Below are 21,758 nucleotides of genomic sequence, written 5' to 3'. Positions count from 1 at the left end.
TTCCTCTATTTCTTTGCACTGATCACCAAAGGAAACTTTCTTATCTCTCCTTGCTATTCTTTGGGACTCTGCATTCAGTTTGGTATATCTTTCCTTTTCTCCTTTCCTTTTTGCTTCTCTTCTTTTCCCAGCTGCTTGTAAGGCTTCCTCAGATAGCCATTTTGCTTTTTTGTATTTCTTTTTCTTGGGGATGGTCTTGATCCCTGTCTCCTGTATAGTGTCATGAACCTCCATCCATAGTTCTTCAGGCACTCTGTCTACCAGATCTAATCCCTTGAATCTATTTCTCACTTCCACTCTATAATCGTAAGAGATTTGGTTTAGGTTATACCTGAATGGTCTAGAGAGTTTCCCTACTTCTTTAATTTGAGTCTGAATTTGGCAATAAGGAGTTCATGGTCTGAGCCACAGTCAGCTCCCAGTCTTGTTTTTGCTGACCGTATAGAGCTTCTCCATCTTTGGCTGCAAAGAATATAATCAATCTGATTTCGGTGCTGACCATCTGGTGATGTCCATGTGTAGAGTCTTCTCTTGTGTTGTTGGAAGAGGGTGTTTGCTCTGACCAGTGCGTTCTCTTGGCAAAACTCTATCAGCCTTTTCCCTGCTTCATTCTGTACTCGAAGGCCAAATTCGCCTGTTACTTCAGGTGTTTCTCAAGTTTCTACTTTTGCATTCCAGTCCCCTATAATGAAAAGGACATTTTTGGGGGGTGTTCATTCTAGAACGTCTTATAAGTCTTCATAGAACCATTCAACTTCAGCTTCTTCAGCATTACTAGTTGGGGCATAGACTTGGATTACCGTGATATTGAATGGTTTGCCTTGGAAATGAATAGTGATCATTCTGTCGTTTTTGAGATTGCATCCAAGTACTGCATTTCGGACTCTTTTGTTGACTATGATGGCTACTCCATTTATTCTAAGGGATTCTTGCCCACAATAGTAGATATAATGGTCATCTGAGTTAAATTCACCCATTCCAGTCCATTTTAGTTCAGTGATTCCTAAAATGTCGAAGTTCACTCTTGCCATCTCCTGTTTGACCACTTCCATTTTTTTTGATTCATGGACCTACCATTTCAGGTTCCTATGCAGTACTGCTCTTTATAGCATCGGGCTTTGTTTCTATCACCAGTCACATACAAAAATGGGTGTTTTTGTTTTGGTTCCATCTCTTCATTCTTTCTGCAGCTATTTCTCCACTGATCTCCAGTAGCATATTGAACACTTACCGACCTGGGGAGTTCATCTTTCAGTGTCCTATCTTTTTGCCTTTTCATATTGTTCATGGGGTTCTCAAGGCAAGAATACTGAAGTGGTTTGCCATTCCCTTCTCCAGTGGACCACATTTTGTCAGAATTCTCCACCATGACCCATCCATCATGGGTGGCCCTACATGGCATGTCTCATAGTTTCACTGAGTTAGACAAGGCTGTGGTCCATGTGATCAGATTGGTTAGTTTTCTGTGATTGTGGTTTTCATTTTTTCTGCCCTCTGATGGAGAAGGATAAGATGCTTATGGGAGAGACTGACTGTGGGGGAAACTGGGTCTTGTTCTGATGAGTGTCGCTATGCAGTAAATCTTTAATCCAATTTTCCGTTGGTGGGCGTAGCTATGTTCCCTCCCTGTTATTTTCCTGGGCCAAACTATGGTGGAGGTAAAGAAGATAATGGTAATCTCCTTCAAAAAGACCCATGCTTGTACTGCTACACTCAGTTCCCTCAACTCTGTAGCAGGCCACCACCAACCCATGCCTCCGCTGCAGACTTCTGGACACTGCAAGGCAAGTCTGGGTCAGTCTCTTGTGGGGTCACTATTCCTTTTTCCTGGGTCCTGGTGCACACAAGGTTCTGTCTGTGCCCTCCAAGTGTCTATTTCCCAGTCCTGTGTAAGTTCTGGCAGCTCCATGGTAGGGTTAATGGCCACCTCCTCCAAGCAGGCTTATGCCACACCCAGGTCTACTGCACCCAGCCATACCCAAGTCTGCTGCACCCAGAGCCTCTGCCCCTGTGGCAGTCCACTGCTGACCTGTACGTCCACAGGAGATGCTCAAATACAGTTCTGTCTCAGTCTCTGTGGGGTCTCTGGGTCCTGGTGCTCACAAAGTTTGTTTGAGCCCTCTGAGCCTCTCTGGTGGGAATGGGGTTTGATTCTAAATGTGAATTTGCCCTCCTACCATCTTGCTGGGGCTTCTCCTTTGCCCTTGGATGTAGGGTATCTCCTCACAGCCAACCCAGCACCACGCAGCCGCCACTCCAGCGCTGCACAGCTTACTTACTATAAAGCTACTAAAAACTTACTATAAAGCTACTAAACTCAAGACTATGTGGCACTGGCCTGAGGATAGACACATATATCAGTGAACTAGAATTGGGAGTCCAGAAATAAACATTTACATTTATGTTCCACTAATTTTCTACAAGGATACAAAGACAATTCAAACAGGCATAAAGAGTCTTTTAAATTTTTTAAAAATTAATTAATTAATTTGTCTGTGTTGGGTCTCAGGCTTCTCTGGTGGCTCAGCTGGTAAAGAATCTGCCTGCAATGTGAGAAACCTGGGTTTGATCCCTAGGTTGGGAAGATCCCCTGAAGAAGGGAACTACTACACACTCTAGTATTCTGGCCTGGAGAATTCCATGGACTATGTAGTCCATGGGCTCAGAAAGAATGGGACATGACTGAGTGACTTTCATTTTCACTTTCACTTGGCTCTCAGCTGAGGCATGTGGGATCTATCATCATGGCCTGTGCAGTCCAGAGTGTGGGCTCAGGAGTTGTGGCATATGGGCTAGTTGCCCCACAGTATGTGGGCTCTTAGTTTCCCAACATGGGATTGACCCTGTGTTGCTTGCATTGGCAGGTAGATTCTTATCCACTGGACCACCAGGCAGAAGTCCCATGAAGATCCTTTTTAAAGTTATTGAAAATATTCTAAAGTTGTGGGGATGATTGAATAACTCCATAACATTACTAAGAATCACTGAATTGTACACTTATAGTAAGTGAATATCTTGGTATGCAGATTGTTACTTGATAAAGATGTTGAACAATCAACCGATTTGACTTCAAACATAAAAATATTCCTTTTACATTAAAAAGACAACACATAAAACAACTTATGATTTTTAAAGGTGGAGAAAAGAGAGGGATGTTTGGGTGTTTCAGACTTTTGATAGTTGAAATCACATATTTAAATGCACATTTCATTTTACAGATTGAGAATTTGAGGAAGATGTTGGGTGAATTCCTTGTGCACCAAAGAGTTCTAATGAGATTTTGGTCACTTCCAGCATTACCTGACTGAGGAAGCCAAAAAGAGAATCACTCAAGTCATTGTGGAAAGCAAAGGCAAAGATTAGAGGGAGGCATTCCAGATTTGTTTCAGATCAGCACACATTTGGATGTTTTTAATACTGAATATTTATTAAATGTAAACAGTTCACTGGGGCAGAGAGAATCTTGAGCTATTTGTGGTCTCCAGCTCCCTGGTCTGAAAAACTGGAGTGAATATCAGTGCATTCTACTCGAGGCTTAAGAATTCTGAATTTATGAAATTGGAAACAGATATTTGCATCACTTCATACAATTATTCGTCCATAGCATGGATATAAGTGTTTTCAGTATAGTTTCCATTAGAGTGGTGTAATGTAAAAGATAAATCCTTGGCATATTCTAGAGAGATTCACCTTTTTATGAACCAAATATAGATTTGTGAGTTTGTTTCAATTACCTTATCTCTAAGGCCCATGAACTCTGAGCTTTGTATAATAGTAGCAGCATAATGTTACCAGAACCTGAAATCATGCTTTTCTGGGATGTTCTGATGGCAGAGAGTACAAAGAAATGACTTCTCTGGAATTGTTCCAGGATAGCATGCTGTCAGGGCAATCTGAAGATAATATGCACAGTCCAGTGAAGACTGCATAATTGCCCATGTGCTATTTTTAACTTACTCTCATGAGTTACATCATTGGCAGTGATAAGCTATTACAATGTGCTCAGATACACATTAAAAATGATTAACTGAGTGTCATGGACTCAGTGATATGATATATTTAAAATTTTGAAGGTTGAGCATTGTCTCTAGTGCTCTTGCCTATAGTGCTCTTTGTTACTTCCCATGTCACGCCATTATTAGGAGAGATGTCAGAAAATGGAATTCAGGGAGAAATCAGGTCACTCAGATCATTGCTAGATGTCAAGGTCAATGCAAGGTGACTGCCTGCCAAGGGTTCTTTATATTCTGATAAACATGAAAGTGCTTTTCCCCCTTCAACTCTAAACAGCTCACTGATACGTGCTTTTCTTACACCTGCAACAGTCATGGTGATATTTATTTTTCTTCAGAGACTTTCCTCCTATGACTATTAAAACTGAGCTTCACTTAACAATCACTATAACGTTCATTATCTGAGAATAAATCTTCAATGGCATAGAATCATGAATGAGCAAGATTGTTAATACGTTACATTCCTGTTCTCCCAGCCTGTCTAGTGTCCTCAGTTTGAGTTTTTCTCACCTAAAGAACTTCTTTCCCTTCTACTTCATCTTCTCCCTTCAAGCTGGAGGAATTTCAGATATAAGCCAAGTAGATGAGCTTTTTATTTTAAGCATGTGTGCATTCTCGGCTTCCCTGAAATAATTCATGACTCTGGATAAGAGTGAAAGAGAGAGATAATGAAATGCCCACATGATGTTAAAAGGGAAAGGTTGAAAATGAAGGTCTCCATCATGAGCTGGAGTCTATACTTTATAGCTCCTTAACAGGTCTTCAAATCGAGGATTAACTTGAGGGGTCAATTCCAGCACAAACTAATTTTTGAACTGACCCATGCTTCTCTTCACTGAGCTTTCACTAGGCTTTATAAGACTCTTTAAAGTACCATTTTAAAACTGTTTAGAAGAATTAAACTGCCTATTTAAAATACTGTTTAAAAACTGGTCAGAAGAATTAAACTGCCTAAAGTTTTGTGTGAACTAGGATATCCTTGCAACATTGTGATTCTGGGCTAAAATGAGCCTCTTTAAGATACATTATTCTAGGTCAGGTTAATTTCAAGGCCTAATTGGTCCTAAGGACAACTTCAGCCTAACAATCTGGAATTCTCTATGTGCTCTGAAGGCGTCTTGGACCTGAGCGTTTGAAGCTCCCAGGGAAGCCAGGACATCCCTCAGTGCTGGTCTGGTGCCCTCAGGTCTGCGTTGAGGAGCTAGCCGGATTAGCTCAGTCCCAAGTGGTGCCAGTGACCTGCAGCAAAAGGAAGTAAATTCAGGTATTTTGATTTCTAAGAAAGAAACCTCACAAAGTTTGCAGAGGCAGTAATTGAAGAGTATCCGCTCTGAGATCATATTCATAGATTCAATCCTAGCTCCCTGACTTTCTGACCTTGAGAAACTATCTAACCTTTCAATGCCTCAGTTTGCTGCGCTATAAAATGATGATAACACTATCCTCCTTCAAAGAGTGATTTTTTTCTCTTTTTGGCCATGCTACATGATATGTGGGATTTTAGTTCCCTGACCAGGGACTAAACCCAGGCCATCAGCAGTGAAAGCACAGAGTCCTAACCACCAGACCACCAGGGAATTCCCTTCAGAGAGTGATTCTGATGATTAAATGAGATTATGCATATATGCCAGAGTCTGGCACATAATAATTTTTCAACAAAGGCTTATATGTGTAAGTGCCAGGACACATATTTGTATCATTTATATTGTTTTAAGCGTGATGGTTAAAAGCATGAGATTCAAGATTCAAAAGAACAGATTAGCAGCTCTTCAGAGGAGTCTATGATCTATATCTCAGACAAACCTTATCTGCATCACTGGGAAGTGAATCCTGTTGCCATGCAGCCTGGGGCTTCGCTGACTGCCCTCTGAGAACGGCTTGTGTCCTGCAGCTCTCACTGGTTAGTTCCCTGCAGCTCTCCAGGGGGACTTACGTCTTGAGATGCATTCATTCACTAGGGTATTCCAAACTGAGTGAAACAGCACAAAAGTGGTACTTCTTAGCCAAGGCATGGAAACAACCTAAGTGTCCATATCAATGGATGAGTGGATAAAGAAGACATTCAGCCACAAGAAGAAAACCCAGTCATTTGTGACAAAACATGAAACTTGAAGGCATTTTGCAAAGTGAAGTAAGTCAGACAGAGAAAGATAAATACTGTAGATCTCACTTATATTTGGAATCTTAAAACAAAACAAAACAAAACAACAGAATTCTTAGAAACAGAGAATAGTTAGTGGTTGTCAGGGGCAAGAGGTAGAGGTTAGTAGGGGAAATAGTTGAAAGCGGTCAAAGGATACAAACTTCCAGTTATAAGATGAATAAGTCCTGTGGATCTAATGTGCAGCATGGTGACTATAGTTAACACCGTCTCGTATATTTGAAATAAGGTCTTCCCAGGTGGTGCCAGTGGTAAAGAACCTTCTTGCCAATGCAGGAGACTTAAGAGATGTGGGTTCATTCTCTGGGTGGGGAAGATCTCCTGGAGGAGAGCATGGCAACCCACTCCAGTATTCTTGCCTGGAGAATCCCATGGACAGAGGAGCCTGGCGGGCTATAGTCCATAGGGTCACAAAGAGTCAGAAAACAACTGAAGTGACTCAGCAGCAGCATATATGAAATATAAGAGAATAAATTTTAAAAGTTCTTGTCACACACAAAAATCTGTAACTATATGAGTTCATGGATGTGTTAACTAACTTGCTGTAATCATTTTTCAATATACATATGTATCAAATCATTACACTGTATACCTTTTTAATTAAAAAAGAACTGACATACAACATTATGTAAATTTAGGTGTTGATTTGATACATGTATATATTGCAGTATGATTGTTACTGGAGCATTAACACCTCTATCATGTCAAATAATTATCATTTCTCTTTTTGTAGTGAGAACATTTAAGATCTAGTCTCTTAACAACTTTTATAATACTAAGTATTGTTGATAATCACAATGCTGTGCATGAGATCTCCAGAATTTATTCATCTAACTGCAGTTTCTATCTTTTGACCAGCATGTCCTCAAAGCCCCCTGAACCCCAGGCCCTGTTAACCATCAATCTACTCTGTTTCTATGAGTTCAGACTTTTTAGATTCTATATCTAACTGATATAGTACCATATTTGTCTTTTTCTGTTTGATTTATCTCACTTAGCATACTGTCCTCATGTTTTACCCATGTTTGCAAATGACTGGATTTCCTTCTTTCTCTTGGCTGAATAACATTCCATTCTCTATATACATACCAAATCTTCTTGATGCATTCAGCCATTGAATGAAGTCAGTTAAGGTTATTGTGAAAAATGCTGCAGTAAACATGAGAGTACAGATATCTTTTCTTTTAGATATCCTTTTTCATTTCCTTTGCATATATATCACAAGTGGGATTGCTGGACCATATGGGAGTTCTGTTTTTTATTTTTTTGAGGAAACTCCATACTGTTTTCCATAGTGGCTGCACCAACTTACATTCCTACCAATAGTGTACAGAATTATTTTTTTTCTTTCACATCCTCATCAATATTTGCTATCTCTTGTCTTTCTGATGATAGCCATTCTAACAAGTATGAGTTAATATCTCATTGTGAGATATATGTGTGTGTGTATATATATATATATATATACACACATACATACATATATATTCTTATATATAAGATCACATCATCTGAAAATAAGGATAACTTTACTTTTTCCTTTCCAATTTGACTGTCTTTATTTTTCCTAATTGCTCTAGGTAAGACTTCTAGTACCATGTTGAATGAGAGAGAGTAAAAGAGAGAGAGGTGAGAATTTTTAAGATCTACTTTCTCAGCAACTTTCAAGTATATAACACAGTATTGTTAACTATAGTCACTATGCTGCACATTAGATCCCCAGAACTTATTTGTCTTATATATTTGTACCTTTTAACTACCTTTATCCATTCCCTCCAACCCCACCCCTCAACCCTAGCAACCACCAATCTATTCTCTATTTCTGAGTCCTGTTTTGTGTTTTGTTTTTTTTTTTAGATTCCACATACAAGTGAGACAATATGGTATATGTCTTTGTATCCTGAAATTTTACTAAATTTGTTTATTGATTCTAACTGTTTTTAGTGGAATCTTCAGGATGTTTTGTGTATAAGATAATGTCATCTGCTAATGGAGACAATTTTACTCTTTCCTCTCTGAATCAAATGCCTTTTATTTCTTATTCCCTGACTAGTCTAGCTAGGGCTTCCAATAATACACTGAACAGGAGTAGTAAGAGTGGGATCCCTTGTCTTGCTCCTGATCTTAGAGGGAAAGCTTTGATCTTTCACAACTGCGTATAGTGTTAGCTGTGGTTTGTCATATATGACCTTCATTATGCTGAAGTATATTCCTTCTATGTCGGTTTGCTGAGAGTTTTGATCATGAAAGGATACTGACTTTTGTCATATACTTTTTCTGTATCTACTGATATGATCATACGATTTTTTTCTTTCATTCTATTAATATGATGTATCATACACACTGTTTCACATATGCTGAACCATACTTGGATGCCAAGAATGACTCTCACTTGACCATGATGTATGATCCTTTTAATGGACTATTTAATTCATTTTGCTAGTATTTTGCTGATAATTTATATTCATCAGGGATATCAGCCTATAGTTTTCTTATGGTGTCCTTGTTGTTGTTTAGTTGCTAAGTCATGTCTAACTCTTTTTCATCCCCAAGTACTGTGGCCCAGGAGGTTCCTCTTCCCATAGGATTTCCCAGGCTAGGATACTAAAGTGAGTTGCCATTTCCTCCTCCAGGGTACCTTCTCAACCCAGGGATTGAACCCACATCTTCATTTCCTGCATTGCAGGTGGATTCTATACCACTGCGCCAACAGGCATTCCTTACTTGACTTTTATATCAGGATAAAACTGGCCTAGAAAAAGCAGTTTGGGAGTATGTATTACTCTTCAATTTTTTTGAAGAGGGTGAGAAGGACTGACATTAATCATTCCCTAAATATTTGGTGGAATTCACCAGTATAACTTTCTGATCCTGGCTAGCATCAGGATTTTAAAAGCTCCCTAGTGGTGCAAATATCAGCCAGGATGGAGAACCACTGTTTGAGAGCCTTAATATTTCTATCTAGAATGTGACAGGGGTGTCCCCCCAGTTCTTCCTTTACTCTACTGCTAGAATAACCTTTCTTAAATATAAACTGTTTGTGACATTCTAATACTTTTAATATGTCCCTATGGCTCTCCATCACTGCAATCCCAAACATGGATGGTCTTCATTATCTATCCCTCTAACTCTACATTTGTCACTTTCCCCTCAAACTACCATACTGGGTAGCCATATTGACCTTAGTGTCATTTCTGAGATGAATCACTCTCCCTCATAATTCTATGCCTGATATAATAACTTTCTCAGCTTAGAATACTTGTTCCCATTGGTGTATCTGATTAACTCTAACTTGTTCTTCCAGTTTCCTCCACATAGGGAGAAGACTGAAAATGAGAAGGCTAGAAATAGTCTGTAATTGTGTCTTACAGGCTCTACTTCATTTTTATTTTAAAAAAAGTAACAAAAGTCCAACTCGGTCACCATCACTTGGCCCCATCTTTTATTCACACTGTGAAAATTTTAAAAAATCAAATAATTATATGGATAAATGAATCATACTATAATATGTGATATTTAGTATTTGCCACTTCATGGAAAATAGATGGGAAAGCAATGGAAACAGTGACAGACTTTATTTTCTTGGGCTCCAAAGTCATTGCAGATGGTGACTGCAGCCATGAAATTAAAAAATGCTTGCTCCTTGGAAGAAAAGGTATGACCAACCTAGACAGCATATTAAAAAGCAGAGACATTACTTTGCTGACAAAGGTCTGTCTAGTCAAAGCTATGGTTTTTCTGGTAGTCACGTATGGATTGAGAGTTGGACCATAAAGAAGGCTGACCGCTACAGAATTGATGCTTTTGAACTGTGGTGTTGGGAAAGACTCTTGAGAGTCCCTTGGACTGCAAGGAGATCAAACTAGTCAGTCCTAAAGGAAATCAACTCTAAATATTCATTGGAAGGACTGATGCTGAGCTGAGGCTCCAATACTTTGGCCACCTGATGTGAATAGGTAACTCATTAGGAAAGACTCTGATGCTGGGAAAGATTGTAGGCAGGAGGAGAAGGGGATGACAGAGGAAGAGATGATTGGATGGCATCACTGACTCAATGGACATGAGTTTGAGCAAACTCTGGGAGATGGTGAAGGACAGGGAAGCCTGTTATGCTCTAGTCCATGGGGTCTCAAAGAGTCAGACACAACTGAGAGACTGAACAACAACAGCAACAAATAATATGTAGTAAGTTTGTTTATCTTAACCTTGCAATGTTAGGATCAGTGTCTAATTCATCTTTTTATCTCTAACACTTGTCAGAATCTAAGCTATACGGTAGTTACAGAAAAGTATCACTTTGAATATCAAATGAATGCATGAAGCAAGCACAGACAAAGCAACTCTCCAAAGGTGTCATTTCTTTCCTCACAAAATCTTTTCCCATCCATGGTTTGCTTTTGGCATAATTTAATACATAACAGCTTTAGACTAGGACTTTAAAGACACTTTGGGTGTCAGAATCACTACGGGGAAAGGAACAGAGTTCTCAGCTCTAAAGATCTCCATCCATCTATGGCAGTCAAGGGCAAAAGAAGCTAAAGGTCCAACAAGAATCTTCACAAAGGCCTTACCTCATAGGTGATGGTAAGATTGTGTATCTACTTTGGAATGAAATATACAGATTTTTTTTAAATGCTTCACTTTCTTCTTGGAATTATATATTTGTCCCAGGATATTCTGTGCCATTTTCTGCCTGCTTTTATAATCAATCTGAAATTAGAGACATTACTGCACTCCAACCAAGAGTAAAGCCCATATCCAGAGAGTGTGATCACACCAGCCCTCTCAGGGGTAGTGCGTACACAACAGGAAATTAATCAGACTAGTGGCCATATTCAGACTACATCTATGCTTTTTCTCTCCTGAGTGAATTGCTCCTCTGGGAGCTATAAGCACAGTCAAAAGTGACCCACGTCTAATAGAGAAGTTTCTTTTAAAATGAAAATGTAGAAAGGCATGATCAGTTTCCTTCTCATTGAATATGATTGCCCAATGAATATTTTATCATAAACTTTGAAAGTCAAAGCCCCAAATACATCTGCTTTTAATAGAAAAGCAACAGACAAATCATTGGACAAGTCTGATGTTTTCAAGGTGATAATTTCACATTATAAATTTTGTTCCTTTATCCTTTAACCTCAAATTCCAAATGGATCTTTGTTTACAGTCCATTATTTCCAATCAAGTTAAAGTCAAATGTCACAGCCTCAAACTCAAATTCTTTGAATTAAACAGAACTTTTCTTCAAAAAACATTCCTAGTCTTGATTTGTTAAATGTTTACCTGTGCCCCATCGTCTCTAACCCTTGCATGCATCTTCTCTCACCTATATCCTTCCCCTAAGAAAATCAACAGACACTAAAATCTCAAGGCCATAGGACCAGAGAACTTAGTCTTCAATAACACTTTACACCGTTAGAATGGTAAGAGTGGAGGCTAGGTGCCACAGGTCAGGGTCAAAGCTCCAGACTGCGTTCTTGACTCTTGAGTTCTGCATCTTCCCTGTGTTATGAACCATGGTTAATGGTATCATCTCTTATCTTCATATTGTCCACGTCTAGAAGAAAGGACTCCCCAGGAATTAGTGTTTTGCATAAGGACTCAGTCAAGCTAGAATCTACTGAAGAGATTTTGAGAAGACTCTCATCAAGAGAGACACAGGCCATTGGTTCACTGCCAGGCTCAGTTTCCCAGCACTACTCTTGATGCTTTTTTGACAGTTCAGCCCATGAATAACAGCCCGACCACCACCACTGCTGAATGGCAAGAAAAGGACACATAGCTACCACCTGCTGACCTTAAATCATCACAGTCATACTCAGAATGCATAAAAACGTAACAGTCAACTTGATTCAATCCATGTTGAGCAGGAGAAAGAGCATGGGCTTTGGAGCATAGGGTCCTAGGTTCAAACCTTAGTTTTGTTACTTTCTATTGCCTTTTATTTTAGGTACATCCACTAGCCTTTTTAAACTTATGCTCCTATTCAACAAAATTAGCATATATAGCCTGTCTGGAATATTCTATGGGCACATATTCAATAGGAGCACCCTCACTCCACACTCGGACTCTCTCTCACACTTCTAGCACAAGAACATCACAACTCTGTATCCACCTGTAAACATGTTTTCACACATACTCAAATATAACCTCCTGCCAATACAGGAGATGCAGGAGATGCAGGTTCGAACCCTGGGTTGGGAGGATCCCCTGGAGTAGGAATTTCAACCTGCTCAAGTATTCTTTCCTGGGAAATCCCATTGATTATGAAGCCTGGTGGGTTACAGTCCATGGGATCACAAAGAGCTGGACACAGCTGAAGGACTGCCTAACTAATCAATCACTGTGTAATAAACCTTATTGATAAGTGAAGAAAGAGGGGAAAATGTTCTGAGGGAGAAATGAAGACTAGTGCTCTGTAGATAAGCTGGTGATCTTTGCAGCTTTGCTGAGATCGGACACAGGGCCTGTTGGCATTCTCTGGGCAAGTGGGAAGGTTTTTGGAAGATCTAGTTAGAAATCATCTAATGGGTTCCCTTCAGACTCAAGAGAGCCCTTAAGCAATCATCCCTAATCCCATATTTCAGATAGTGCATAAAATCAGAATCCCTTTAAGTGCTTCAGGAGGGTTATCTCTTTGTGTTCTTTTCATGGATAAATAAATGGTGAGGTTGCCTGGGAGACTGGGAACTCAAGTAACCCAAGAGCTTTGTCAATGCAAGAGGCAAACAGACCAAAGACTATAGATACAGAAAGACCAGTTCTTCCCAAAATGGAACATGCTAAGCCTGGGCCGCTGAGCAGACAGAGAGGTGGACTGGCATGCAAGCAGAGGGAATGCATTTTTTATTCCTGCAACTGAGATTCCTGCTGCAGAAGGTTTGAGGCAACCTTGTTTATGCTTTTGTCTTTAGCTGCAAAGACATGCCAAGTAGGAGATGCTAGCCAGGATCAAAATGTAGAATCAGTTTGCCTTGGTAAAGTTGTAGTCTTCCCCCAGTGTACAATTAGCCCTTTCTAAAAAGTGGGTAGAGAGGCATTTGAGAAAGAGAGGGAGAAAGAGGGGAAAAAAAATGAAAGGCAGGGAGAGAAAAGGAAAATGAGGAGTTGGGTGAGGTTTCTTCGGTTCTAAGTGCTGTTTGAAGTGTTACTTACCTACTAGTCATGATAAAAGAAAATATCCTTTTATGTAAGCTTCTGTTTAATTTTATTTCTATTTTCTTTACATTCTAACTATTTGCTGTAGCTTTCAAGAAAGAATTCTCATTTCTGTTTATGAAAATGCCTTTCTGGGTTCAATTTAAACACAGAAAACCTGACCCAAGCTTTGGGAACTAAGTTTGTGTGGGCTCCCAGCACGGGATCCTTTATGAGGTCTGGGAGGGCCTTTTTTACAACCATCTATGTCATATTAATGCATCTCTCTCACAGAAATCTCCTGAGAAGCAAAATAGCTGAGAAAGGAATAAAATCTGGTGGTTGTTGACTTAATGGGCAGCCAGGGAGTCTGGCTCTCTATCCATCTTCATGAGCTTTAGCACAAAGCTGTAGCAAAGACATGGGCAGGAGCTAACAGGAGGGCTCTTCTTGTCTCTCAAAGTAGACATCACTAGATCTGCAAACAACAATCCTGATATTAATCTCATAGTTACATGGAACGTCACAGTGCACAAAGACCATCGTATACCTGTGTGTATATATGTATCTTTATGTGTGGATACGTATATGTGTGTGTGTGTACATATTTATCCATCATTTAATCCTCATAAAGACAATAAAAACTGGGAAATAGTGCTCCTTATTCCTTTTCATACAGATAAGAAAGGTGGGGCTCAAAGAGATAAAAGAGATTTGTCCTATGCCAATGAGACAGTAACAGGCAAAGCTGCGATAGGAGCTCAGATCCTATGACTTCATGTCTGATATACTTGCACTATGCATTTGAATTATACAGGGAAACTGAGGCACCAGAAGAGATTCAGTGACTTACCTAAGGACAGATGGCTGGTCAGAAGCAGAACCCAAACTAAACAGATTGCTCTGAAATGACTGAGAACCGTCACAGGGAGAGAGGAAGGGACTGATTGGTAAGGTCTGGTGGCCTGCCTCACATGTCTCCATGACATGGTCATCCCTTTGGAAACTGAAAGACACAGAAGAGGCCTTACAAGAGGAGGAAAGGGCATTGTGTGTGTGTGTGTGTGCGTGTGTGCGCACGCGTGTGCATGTGTGTGTGTGCGCTCAGTCGTGTCCAACTTTGCAATCCCAAGGACTATAGCTCACCAGGCTCCTCTGTCCAGAGAAAAGTGCCTTAGAAGAGGAGAAAAAGGGAAAATGTACTTGTTCATTTGTCCCCTCCCCACAGCTTCTTCACATGGCCTCGAGGAGTTCTTCCCAGGATTTTTAACGTCTCACAGGTAAGAGCAAATAAACACAGCAGAAGGTTTGAGGTGAAACTGAGCTTCCATCCCACCTCAACAGTTTCAAAGCCTATCTTTCCTCACCAGCATCAGCAATGGGGTGGGAGGCCTCAGCCATCGCCAGCAGGGGGACCAGCAGTGCTCCCTCAGCCCCACCCCAGTTGGTTGGCTTAGCAGCCGTGAAGCACACACTCCATTTCAGCTGCTAGATTTAAATCGTTGTGTGGGGAGGGCACAGTGGGGTGGGTGCGTGTGTGTAGAGAGGGTGGCTCTGGAAGGCTTCCATTTAATTTATGAACCTTCACGGACAGCCACACTCATAACTAAGGTGCTATTTCCGGGATCTGACACATTTAATTTTGTGGTTGCCAGGTTTCTTTCATTTTTAGGAAAAGTAGTTACAGCCCTATTTGGAGTTTCCAAATTTAAAGCTGAAACCAAGTTTTTACTCTATCCTTGCTATAAATGGAATCCTAATCATTTTGAGGGCCTCACAGAAAAATGTGTAAGCACAAGACTCATCTTTTTCACACATTTTTGTTTCCCTTTTATACAGTGAGAACGATGGTACCCACTACAAACCCTTGTGGGGGTAGAGTGAGGAGCATCTGAATATCACTGATCTTGGCCTGAGATTAGACTACAGAAAAGAACCTCAGACTCCCTGTCCAGAAGCTGGAAGGCTATGGTGAGACAGGATGTGTTCAGTTGCTCTGTTGTGTTTGACTCTTTGAAAGCCCATAGACCGTAGCCCGCCAGGCTCCTCTGTCCATGGGATTCTCCAGGCAAGAATACTGGAGTGGGGTGCCATTTTCTTCTCCAGGGGATCTTTCCAACCCAGGGATCAAACCTGCATTTGCAGGTGGATTCTTTACCATTGAGCCATCTGGAAAGCCTCTGGCCTCCTGGTAAAAAGCCCCGTGTGGATCCTTTGTTTCCCTTTGCGTTTCTTCCCCTGTATAACTGAAGTGTTAGTTCCTTCCACATAGGATTGTTCAGAAGATTAAGTTACTTATGTTAATTACAGAGGCCCTTAAACATTATAAGTGTCCAATAAAGTTTAGCTATTGTCACTGCTATTATTGTCTCCATTAGGCAGCTTCCGTGAGGAGACAGCAAGAGTTTACATTCATAAGACAAAACGCTCTGTGAAGTTCTGATCCATAAAAAAATAAAAGCAACTGCTCTTCCAGAGGATGTATGAAGTGTGTGTGCATACTCAGTCGCTAAGTCGTGTATGACTCTCTGTGACCCCATGGACTATAGCCTGCCAGGCTCTTCTATCCATGAGATTTTCCAGGCAAGAATACTGGAGTGGGTTGCCATTTCCTTCTTCATGGGATCTTCCCGATGGGCTTGAACTCATGTCTCCTGTGTCTCATCAGCACTGGCAGGCAGATTCTTTACCAGTGGAGGGCCACCACAATTCGATTGTGATAAACTCAGACTACATGTTTTCTATTGTTCAACTCCCTTTCAGCAAAGAATTTAATGTTTGCTTTAGGCCAATAAAAAGGATTTGGTTTGTGGTGTGTGCTTTGCTTGCAGGAAAAAGACCAAGCTGTATGAAGACACTGTTCTCTAAGCAGAAACAACTAGAGAATCTTGCTCTGTATCTTCAGGAATGGGAATGATGGTTATTGAAGATCTGGTCACTTGGTTTGAGAGTCACTGTGAAGATTTAATGGGGTCAGCAATAGCGGCCTCACACTCTGGCTGTGGTCTGGGTGATAATCCTTTGGAAATATCAGTGGAGCAAGGGAGGGGTGGCCCATGGTGACTTGTCCAAAGTCACACAACCAACAGCTCCTGCAGTCAGGCAAGTGGTCTGATTTCAGAACCTATTGAGACATAGCCCCACTTGGACTTTTGAGACATGGTTTATGTTGTTGTTTTTTTTTAATAGAAAAATATGAGGAAAGTAAAGTTCTAATTGTCATCTTACAGAAGAGAGGAGGGAATTTGCAATGATTCTGTTGTGAATATGGGGTGCTTCATGATGCAGGAATTACTTGGTAGAATATTCGATGGGTAAATTCTAAAGGAATCCCCAAGGATGTTTCTCTCAGCAGACAGTATGAGAATCCCATCAGAACAGGGATGACTTGGTGTCATTCTCAAGTTGGTCTCTTTGGTTCATAGGGTTTCCTGAGGAAAGATATTCTATGAAGAGTTTTCAGTTATCAATAAAAGCTTGAACTAATCCCAAAGTGTGGAGTTAGACCACTGTGCCCGGCACTGTGGTAGTCCAACAATGGCAACATGGCAGCTAACAAAGAAATAGTCTATTGTACGGGGACTTCCCTGGTGGGCCAGTGACTAAGACTTCACGCTCCCAATGCAGGGGGCCCAGGTTTGACCCCTGGTCAGGGAACTAGATCCCACATGCTGCAACTAAAACTTGGCACAACTAAATAAATAAATATTAAAAAAAGAAACAGTCTATTTTTATTCACATCATTTGCCACAACATCACTTTGTCAAAGTGAAGAGTATTTTGCTCCTCAAAAAATTATTTATGAAAAACACACGAATTTGGTCGCTTATTTATGGTGGGAAGTTATTCTAGAATTATGACACTCTCCCTGCAAGTCCTACCCTTCCTCTTCACAGAGGCAAAAGAACAGATTTTCAAAACAAAGCAGTCATGGGAAAGCTTGCAGTGATTTCCTATCTTATTTTCCAATACAGAAGAGCAAAAGAATGTACAAAATCATAAACTTTATCACCATTTGGAAAACTGTCAAAATCAAAGCCTCTTGGTAAATGTATTTAATGGAGTTCAGAAAAACCTCACCATGCCCAGCCACTAAAGTAACTGAAACATTTATTCTTCTTCCGCGGTGTCAGGGAGGGCACGTGTTTGACAAAGATAACATGGTTTTTCCTGCACTTTCTCCCTTTGGAGAAGAGCAAAGAAAAGTGTCAGGCACAGCCCGGTGGGTGCTGGGTGATTGTGACCACCCTCCCCACCCCACTGCCATAACCAGGGCTTGGGCCACAGGACGGAGGTTCTCAACATTATGGAACATCAGTCAATGCAGCTTGGGCAAATGTACTCCCTATTTCTAGAGCCTTTGGAGGGACTCTGTGCCAGTCTTTGAGGGGTTTATGTGGCAAGAGCAGGATTGCTTTCTTCTAGAGAGTTACATTTCAAGACATGGACTTCCCACATCACAAACACCAGTTTGACCAAAAAGTTCATTTGGGTTTTTCTATAAGATGTTATGGCTTCCCTGGTAGCTCAGCTGGTAAAGAATCCGCCTGCAATGCAGGAGACCCAGGTTCCATTCCTGGGTCAGGACGATCCCCTGGAGAAGGGATAGGCTACCCATTTCAGCATTCTTGGGCTTCCCTGGGGGTTCAGACAGTAAAGAATCCACGTGCAATGTGGGAGACCTGGGTTCCATCCCTGGGTTAGGAAGATCCCCTGGAGGAGGGCTTGGCAACCCACTCCAACATTCTTGCCTGGGGAATCCCCATGGAGAGAGGAGCCTGGTAGGCTGCCATACATGGGGTTGCAAAGAGTTGGACATGACTAAGCAACTAAGCACACAAAAGATGTTACGGATGTACAATATTTGCCCATTGGCTGGGAAACTCTGGAGGGCTTTTCAATGCTGGCCTCTCAGTCTTTAAATTTTCTAAGCTAAAGGATACACTCAATTACATGAGCTTTCTCTTTTTCTCTCCGCCATGTGCCAAGCAGTTGTAGCTGCTGCTGGTTTTTCCCGACAGGTCTGCATCCGGTAACAGAACTTCAACTTCACCCCCTGAAATTCCATCTCTTCAAGAACCAAGCAATGTCTCTTTATAAATACTAGTGCTGCTTCTTGAAATACAGATTGTTTCACTGGAAAAGGGGTTTCACATTACATCCCATAGACCCTTGGGTTCTCCTGGAATCTCAAGAGTATTTTATGATCAAATAGGTTCCAGTTTGTGTTGCAGTATTTCATTCAGCACTTAAATCTGCCTCTTGGCTTTCAAAGTCATGTATTGCTTTACAGTCTATTTTCACACTTTCATAGCCTTCTTTCTCCAATCACTCAATTATTTATTTAACCTGGATCTAATCCTCAGGGGTCAGGCTAACATTGTCCTCATTTTTGAGGCAGGAAAATGAAGTGGTGAGGGTTCATGAGAGGACAGAAAGAGGCCCTGTGCTCATCACAGAACCAATTCAGAATGTGGAGTTAGAATACATAGCCTTTCTCATATAGTCCTGTGCTATGTCCCTATGTGGACACACCACACACACACACACACACACACACATACATACATATAGATTATATACTGACCGTATAGAAGGTATGTATGAAAAAGTGGAGGTTTACAAAATTATTCCATCTGGTCATATACCTTAAAAATTCACCAAAGAAATATTTAGTTCTCTGCAGATAAATCTTTTCTCCTAACCTTCTTTTATTCTTAGATTTCTTGAAGGACATTGATAGGTGAAGAGCAAGTCGATACTAAGTCACTGTAGGGGTTTATTGTCCTAGTATTAATTCTCCTGTGGTTTAAGCTTAGTGGTCTTTTCTTTTCTTGTTTGCTTTTTTTTTTTCCTTTGACATTACAGGCACAGAACAATATGGAGTGGTAGCTCACCAGAATTTTGAAAAATCACTTGGATTAATAATTCAGTCCGATACCTTCTTCATCTCTCCTCTTATCTTCAAATACAGGCAAATCCAAATCATTATATAAAATAATTAGGCTAATGATGCCTCCATCCTATAATCACTTTGACTAACAAACTGCACTTAATTTTAATTTCTTGAGACTCTCTTAGGTAACAGTTATTCTATATGATATATAATTCAGCATCTGCTTTAATGTTACTTTTACTTTGACTTTTGCTCCCCATGCAAGGAAAACCTTAGCAGCTAATTGTGTTGAGTGAATTGAGTCATGCACAATTTATCACAGAAGCAGCAAGGCTGCTCCCAGGGAGGTGAAATGACACTGGTGACAAAAACTTCTCAAATGATCCAAAGGAGGGATTTTTTTTTCAAAAGTTACATGAAGATGTGATTAATTGGAATAGCAGATAAATAACATTCTTTTTTTAAATTTTAACATTTTATTCTGAGAATCGGTTAAAATCTTATGTGTCCAACCAATTTAGAAAGGATAAAGCAAACATCAAATGTTACTGGTTTGAGGATCCTGTCTTTATCCCTGGTGGTGACAGTTTAGCTGCTAAGTCATGTCCGACTTTTGTGACCCCATTGGCATAGCCTGCTAGGCTACTCTGTCCGTGGGATTTCCCAGGCAAGAATACTGGAGTGAGTTGCCATTTCCGACTCCAAAAGAACATTCTTAAAGGAAACTAGATAAACCTTATTTCAGTTCCATAAGAATAGTCATCTCTATTTTCATTATCCTATATCTCTGTCACATCTCCCTGTGATACCTCTCTTTCCTTAGAAGCGAAGAAGCACAGGGAGGGACAGGTCCTAGAAGGGACTATGAGAGGAAGGAGGATCTTGAGAATGGCTGGATTCAGGGATAAATCTGTAGTCTGTAGAGGACAATGGTAACTGCTGGTAAGGAAGCACAGATGGGATGAAGGAGCAGCACATGGAAAGCTATAAAGTGCTGGTTATGTTCTAGCCCTTGGGACGAATGAAGCATTCATACATAAAATATACATATATGGATATAGCGGCACTAGTGGTAAAGAATCCGCCTGCCAATGCAGGAAATGCAAGAGATGTGGATTCGATAGCTGGGTTGGGAAGATCCCCTGGAGTAGGAAATAGCACCCCACTCCAGTATTCTTGCCTGGAAAATTCCATGGGCAGAGGAGCCTTGTGGGCTACAGTCTGTGAGGTCGCAAAGAGTTGGACACGACTGAGCACACTGTGTGTGATGGATATATATTAATATATTACATATATTTTTGTTTTATCAAGTTTTAAATTTCAAATTATATTGGCAGCATCACAATTGCCACAAACTGGAGTTCAGTCTTATATATAATATCGACTGCTTTTTAAAAAATATTATTATTTTTTAGCTGGGATTATGAAGTAGAAGATTCTCAGGAACAAAGAATCTACAGCTGGATAAAAACGTCCTAGTATCCCTGTAACTCTCAAATGGAAAATATTTTTCCAGACACTTAAAGTAGACATTTTATTTGCTTCATCAAGAAGGCCTACTTATATAGATTCTTATGTATTTCTCTCTGTTATTACTTCTACTAGCCTGTCAATGACAAAATGTTACACATTAGAAATGATGGCATTTTTTCCATTTATCACACACAAAAGGTTTCCATGTGTTGTATACAAGTGTCAAGAACAATAGTTCTTAATAAATCTATCTGAATTCATCTACCACAGCCTTTCTATTTGATGTCCAGCTGAAGACAATACTCTTTAGAGATGGAACTTGAGACAGGTAAGCTTTTTGCGTGTCTTCTGAAGGCAAGGGAAGAATGGAAAGTTAATAAATAAACCCAAAATAAATAAACTGAAGCACTGCTCTGGGACACAGTACTGGATTATGAAATGGATTATTCAACTATCTAACCCATGTGAGCCACAGAAGTTGGGGAGAGCAAGATACCCTGAAATCATGGAAATTTGGGCTATGTTGTCTGGTCATTTTTCATCCCATACAGTATGCTATTAGCCTCCATTTGGTAGGCCCACTGTTGAGAGATGGAAGCAAAAACATCTAGTATGTGAGACACCAACAGTGAGCAACCACAAAAAAAGGGTTTAATAAAATTGCTTCAAGGGAACCCTAAAATGCATTATCAGAATTCCTGGGGATTCCTAGGCTCAAGAGCAAATGATCCAGGCATTTTCAGAGGAGCACAAAAATCACAGGAGTCATCTTTTCTAGATAGAAAGGTCAGTGATGTTGCCTCACCATGTTACAGAACACCATAGAACCACCCAATCTCTCCTCTTGCTAGACAAGACTTCGGCACAAAACCTAGATTGTGGTGTTCAAGAGCCAGGGACCAGTATGTGAATGTTTAGGATTAATTCTCAACACATAGAAGTGGAGCAAGGGAGAAATAGGTTACCATCATCAACAGAGATAGCTTTAGTGAGATCATCTGTGTCAGTTAGAATACAAGAAAATAAAACTGAATTTAGATGGCACCAGAAACTTTAACAAACAGAATACATGAAAATC

This window comes from Giraffa tippelskirchi, chromosome 4, assembly GCF_054371585.1.
Source record: "Giraffa tippelskirchi isolate mGirTip1 chromosome 4, T2T-mGirTip1v1.2.pri, whole genome shotgun sequence".
Lineage (NCBI taxonomy): Eukaryota > Metazoa > Chordata > Mammalia > Artiodactyla > Giraffidae > Giraffa > Giraffa tippelskirchi.
The sequence above is the reverse complement of the archived record's forward strand: the minus strand, read 5'-3'. Positions refer to the sequence as shown.